Below are 6,475 nucleotides of genomic sequence, written 5' to 3' on the forward strand. Positions count from 1 at the left end.
AACCGTCATGTTAACAACTCCTCGATATTTTTTTGAATAAAATGGACTTTACTCTCATTCAGTGCTCTCAATGAAACGTGCGCAAGTTCAGTGATGCATGCGTAAAATGTTATTATCATGCATGAATGTCTGCTGCGTGAAACCACCAAAAGAAGAGCAAAGGAAAAAGGAAAATATAATGATTCACCTCAAGGCGGTAATTTTGTGGCTGAACTTAAAACGTTATGCCGACCTGATCATTATAGAGAGAGTCTTGGAGATAGATGCAGCCATGCGGCTAAAGCTCTGTTTCTTAATTATTAACCCCATCTTCTCGATCTCAGTGCATCTGTCTAGTCGCCGCCATGGGTACCACAAAGACAGACATCTGGCCATGTTAGCACCACCTCGGCTTCTTTCTCGAAGGCTTGGCATTATTCTGAACAAATAATTTAAAGTGTAAGCAGACTAGGGCTCTTTGTGCTAGTGCTTTGTGCTTCATTCCTGCTCGAGGTTTTAGGAAAAAGCAACCTGATGAATATTTATTATGTCTACTTAGCTGCCTTTATACAAGACAGCAATCAAGGATTAATTGAATGAAGCAGAGTCCTTGCACCATTTAGAAATTGTGGCATTGACTGAGCAAACATTACTGCTGCATTCGTACTGCGGATTTTTGTTTGATTTGACCTGATGTTTGGAATGTTCGTGGTTCTGCTGCGCTATTCCTCCACGCACATAATACGATATCCAGAGAGTAACAAATGTAAGAGGGGACGATAACGAGAATCGAACAACCGATCGCCTTGTGTGAGTGCATACAATCTGTTACTTGGTGAAACAATAAAGGGCTAGATTGTGGTGGGTATCCAGCAAGTCGACTCACCTGTCTTTCGACGCGCTTCGTACATGCAAGAAACCTTGCTCGTAACGTGTTTGCGACACTGCTGGCTACACCCATTCACAACATACTCCGAAGAGACTAACCTAGCTTAAACCGCTCCAAATTTGCGTATCGCTGACCTGTCGTCATATGTGGCTGCGACGTCTTTTGACGAGATGTTCCTATGTCCGTACTAAGTAACTTATGACAGCAGGACTGGAAGCTAATAAGGCTCATCGAGCGAAAATATGGACGAGTGGCTTACCCAATATCACCGGGAGAGCGGCAATAAGAGGGACTTTTCCTCCCTACCGCGCAACGGAATCTTCGTGCTTACAGGAATGTCCTAAACATGGTATAACACAATCACACATTGACGGCATGTAACTGATTCGTAGAAGTGATTCAGAAAAATCTTCAGCCACTCTGATGCACGAAGAAGGTCACTGAAAAAAAAAGCAGTCAGCAAAAGCTAGGCTTCCCTGCGAGACATCCACAAAGCATCTGGAGGAAGTCTCCAATCTGTGGAAGCTTATCGCTCCTCAAATAACCAGAGGTGACAAAGTTGGTCATCTGTTCAGGAGGCTCGAAGAAGACATTCACAATTTTCTCATCGGCACATCAAACCTCAACTCATAAGCTGGAATAACTGGTAGGTTCGAGCCGCTGGAGATGGGTCGCATCATACCAGAGTCGCATCGTATCAAAGAGAGAGGAGAGCAACTAAGGCCATCATGGTTCGAAACACAAGGTTGATATCTTTTATGAGTGAAAGTGAAGAGCATTTCGAAAATTGCAACTTGAAGTTTATTCAAGGTCTCTAATTTTCTAGGAAAACTAAAACCAGATGATATTGCAACTATTCGGTTGCTTCCTAACAGTAAGCAGGGGTGGAATTGGATGTGGTCCTTATAGGATGGAATAAAATGTTTTGTTCACCGTTCAAGATCTGTGCATGAGATCATAATGTGGTTCATGGTGAGTTCATCTCCAAATTTTTCGTATATAGGTTTTGTTTCATTTCTCAGTAAACATTGTGCGTCAAGTGTGTGTATCAAGTTTGAAGACGGCACAAAATCACCTTACTGAGACGCTCATGTGTACATAACTTCCATTCTCCTTTTATTATTTTTTTTTTGTGTGGCTTACTTTGCTTTGCAATATTCCATTTATTCTGACATTTATCTCTCAAGCTTCTTTGTACTAGTCTGATGCAATCTTTGCAGGTGATGTCTATTCTATTCATGTATTTGTTTAGAGCCGGTGGCAGCACATAGTCAGCTCTTTCGTTAGTGTGTATTCCGGCATGACTTGGAACGCAACCAAATGTTATGGTTTGGCCTTGTGTGGTGATTTTTTTATGCTGTTAATGATGTTTCCTGCAATAGGCTAAAATGCATTTTTTGAATGCCGCAAGAAGGTTTAAAGATAGGTGTATATTATGCTCTTTTCGCAGTTTTGTTTCCAAATTTTGTCTTGTCTACAGCTACGTACAAAGCATAAAATTCTGCAATAAATATTTATGCACTCTTAGATCACGGAAAAAGGGTAGAGGTGGCAAGCCTCAGGCTTCCCTCCTCTAGTCTTGTTCAGTGTTCTTTCATACCGTGTGGCCATCTTCGTCCTCTTGTTCTACTTCTATTCTTGCAGTGTCAGGTATTGAATGAATGAATGAATGAATGAATATTTATTCCGCTTTTGTCGTACAAAAAGCGCGGGTGACGAAAAAAAAAGCAGTTCGCAATGACCGCTTGACGGGCTTCGCCACCCGTAAGGTCGACGATGAACAGCAGCGGCAGTTTGTGTGATATAAAATGAACAACTCACGCGTTACAAAATGAGACAGTGCTTTGAAACAGAAAAAAAAATTATACAATGACAAGGAAAAAGTAAAAATGAGATAGACGCATTCCTTATCAATAGAACCTAATCAGTTAACATTTCTCGGAGGAAAGAAAAAGTCATTTTGTTCATGTTGCTGTAAAGAAAAGTGTTTAAACACATTGGCAGTATATATTTCAATATAGCAAAACCATAGTTTGTTCTACATCTGGGTACCTCAAACATTTCAGGGTTTCTTGTAGCATAGGGCGTGTTGTGTGGCACCAGCTGTACAATGCGGGACAAAAATGGGTCATTTCGTGTGGTATGTTTTTTTATAAAAACAAGCAAACCTGTACTCGAACAGCTTAAGTACTGGAATTATTTTGTATTTCATCCGTATGGGACGGGTTGAGGCGTCATAGGAGAAATTTGTGTGGCGTCATAGGAGGTATTGTTAAGGAAAGTACACAGTAGTAAACCCTAGTTCACTGTTAGACGCACGCGACACACCGCACAACACAGAACGAAGTTAGCTAGGCCTGAGCGTCGTTTTCTTCCCTACTTCACATCAGCACGTCGTCGTCGTCTCAATACTGTGCTCCGTATCAGTACTCATCACCCGCGCTGAAGAAGCACCGTCCCGGTGCGTCCTACACAGGAGAAACCGAATGATATTGTTTTAGACGGGCGACATGGTACGAGTTTTGGATGAGGGGTTGTGGAAGGATTCTTGGGCTTTAAAGGGGCGATCTCATAGGTAACATCGGTGACTTGCCGCAAGACGGAGTAAGGGCCACGTAACTAGGCAAAAGTTTCTCACACATACCTACACGGTGAACTGGGTGCCAAAGGAGTACGAGGGAACCAGGAGGATAATGGACGTCTCGGTGATGAAGGTAATGAAGGTTTTTGAGAACGCTGAGACGCTCTAGAGCAATGTGGTGGGCGGCATCCGCGCGGGCGATGGCATCCGAAGCGTAGCTGCAGGAAGAGTCGTCAAGAGGCAGCAAGATGTCGAATGGGAGTAAAAGGTCACGGCCGAAGAGTAGATAAAAGGGAGAGTATCCGGCAGTATCATGGCGTGACGAGTTATAAGCAAACGTGACGAAAGGTAAGGAGACGTCCCAGTCACGATGGTGATCGGACACATGCAGAGACAGCATGTCAGTCAGTGTGCGATTCAGGGGCTCAGTAAGACCGTTCGTTTGCGGATGGTAGGCCGTGGTGAACTGGTGACGAGTAGCGCATGAGCGGAGAAGGTCATGAATCACTTGAGAGAGGAAACAGCGGCCACGATCTATGAGCAGCTGACGTGGATCGCCATTAATCAAGATGACATCATGCAGAAGAAAGTCGGCAACGTCGGAGGCGCAGCCGGTGGGGATAGCCCTGGTTACAGCATATCGGGTTGTATAATCAGTCGCCCCAGCGATTCATTTGTTTCCAAAAGTCGATGTCGGAAAAGGCCCAAGAAGATCGAGGCCCACACGAGAAAACGACTCAGTCGGCACTGGAATTGGTTGCAGGGACCCACTAGGTTGAAGCAAGGGTGTCTTACGGCGCTGACACAGCTCACAAGCGGCGACGTAGCGATGGACAGAGCGGTAGAGACCAGGCCAGAAAAATCTGCGTCGCACACTATCATACGTGCGTGATACTCCCAAGTGTCCTGCTGTAGGAACGTCGTGAAGTTGGGCGAGGACACTAGAGCACAGATGAGCCGGAACGACCAGTAAAAGGTCCGCGCCATCTGGACGCATATTGCGTCTGTATAATATTTCGTTATGGAGTACAAACATGCTGGCGGAAGGATCGGCGATGTTGCGCAGCTGGTCAATAATTGGTTGCAGAGCAGGATCACGACGCTGTTCGGAGCCGATATTGATAAAGTCCGAGATGGACAAAACGTAGTCGTCAGCAGTATGGTCGGGCAAATCGGGAGGATCTACGGGATGGCGGTACAAGCAGTCAGCGTCTTGGTGTAAGTGGCCGGACTTGAACACCACAGTAAATTCATACTCTTGTATTCGTAAGGCCCAGCGACCTAAGCGGCCTGTGGGGTCCTTAAGTGAGGACAGCCAACACAAAGCATGATGATCAGTCACTACACAGAAGGACCGCCCAAACAAATAAGGGCGGCATTTGGTTAGCGCCCAAACAAGTGCAAGGCATTCCCGCTCTGTAATTGAATAATTGCGCTCAGAGGTCGAAAGCAGGCGGCTAGCATGAGCAATGACGCGGGAGGAACCATGCTGGGACTGGGCAAGGATAGCACCAATACCATGTCCGCTAGCGTCGGTGCGCAGTTCGGTAGGTGCAGAAGGATCGAAGTGCACCAGAAATGGTGGGGTGGTGAGGGCGGAAGTGAGCGTCGTAAAGGCATAGGCTTGGTCACAACCCCGTGTGAAAGGTACGTTTTTTTGCAGAAGAGAGGCAAGCGGACGAGCGATGTCTGCGAAGTTCCGAAGGAAGCGGCGGAAGTAGGAACAAAGGCCAATGAAGCTTTGCACGTCACTTGATCTACGTGGGGTAGGAAGTCGCGCACGGCTCGAACTTTGTCAGGGTCGGGCTGCACACCATTTGCGTCAACCAAATTATCCAGGACTTTGATTTGGCGCCGGCCGAAGCTGCAATTTTTTGGCGTTCAGTTGAAGACCGGCGCGGCGGAAAACGTCCAGGACCGTAGAAATTCGATCAAGATGGGTTGCGAACGTCGAATATGAAACGATGACGTCATCCGAGTAGCATAAACATGTACGTTTGAAGCCAGGGAAGGGTGAGTCCATAATGCGCCCGAAAGTCAAAGGAGCGTTACAGAGTCCAAATGGCATCACATTGAATTAATAGAGTCCGTCGGGGGTGACAAATGCGGTTTTCTCGCGATCACGTACGTCGACAGCAATTTGTCAGCAGCCTGAACGCATGTCGATGGAAGAAAAATAGCTGTCACCATGCAAGCAGTCAAGCGCGTCATCAATTCGCGGAAGAGGGTAAACATCCTTCTTTGATATTTGATTAAGGTGGTGATAGTCGACACAAAATCTCCAGCTTTGGTCTTTTTTTTTACCAATACGATAGGAGACGCCCAGGGACTGCAGGAAGGCTCAATAATATTTTGCGCCAGCATCTTGTCAACTTCTTTTTGTATAACATGCCGCTAAGTAAGGGAAACACGATAAGGCCGTCTGTGGATGCATGGGTTGGCGTCACCCGTATTTAATCGATGGGTCACAACGGATTTTTGGCCCAATGGTCGGTCCCCGAAATCAAATATATCACTGTACGACAGCAAAAGGTCGGAGAGAGCTCTGGCTTGGTCATCAGGCAGATCCGCGGCTATCATGCCTGAAAAGAGGTTCGAATGAGAAGAAGCCGATATATGCTGCTCCGACAGATGCTGAGGGATTAGAGCAACATCACAGTCCGCCAAAGGGAACAGATCAGCGAGTGCGATACCATGAGGTAAAACCTGCGTCGAACGGCTGAAGTTCAGTACGGGATGATAGGTGCGGTTAGCAGTGACAGTCACGACGATATGAGGGAGTATGACGTTGTGACGGAGAACAACATCGGTAATTGGGCAAGTGAAGTGTGTGCCGTCAGGAACTGTGGGGATCGGGGCCAGCGGGACATAAACAACAGCTTCGGGTGGTAGACGAACAAATTCGGTGGATCGGAGGCGGGGCTTGACATCGATGTGTTCGGAGCAGTAGCGCAGGTCTAAGCGAAGAAGACCAGTTGAGCAATCAATCAGGGCAGAATGGGCCGCTGAAAAGTCGATGCCGAGGA

Source organism: Amblyomma maculatum, unplaced genomic scaffold, assembly GCF_055883805.1.
Source record: "Amblyomma maculatum isolate TAMU_Amacu unplaced genomic scaffold, ASM5588380v1 scaffold_20, whole genome shotgun sequence".
Classification (NCBI taxonomy): domain Eukaryota; kingdom Metazoa; phylum Arthropoda; class Arachnida; order Ixodida; family Ixodidae; genus Amblyomma; species Amblyomma maculatum.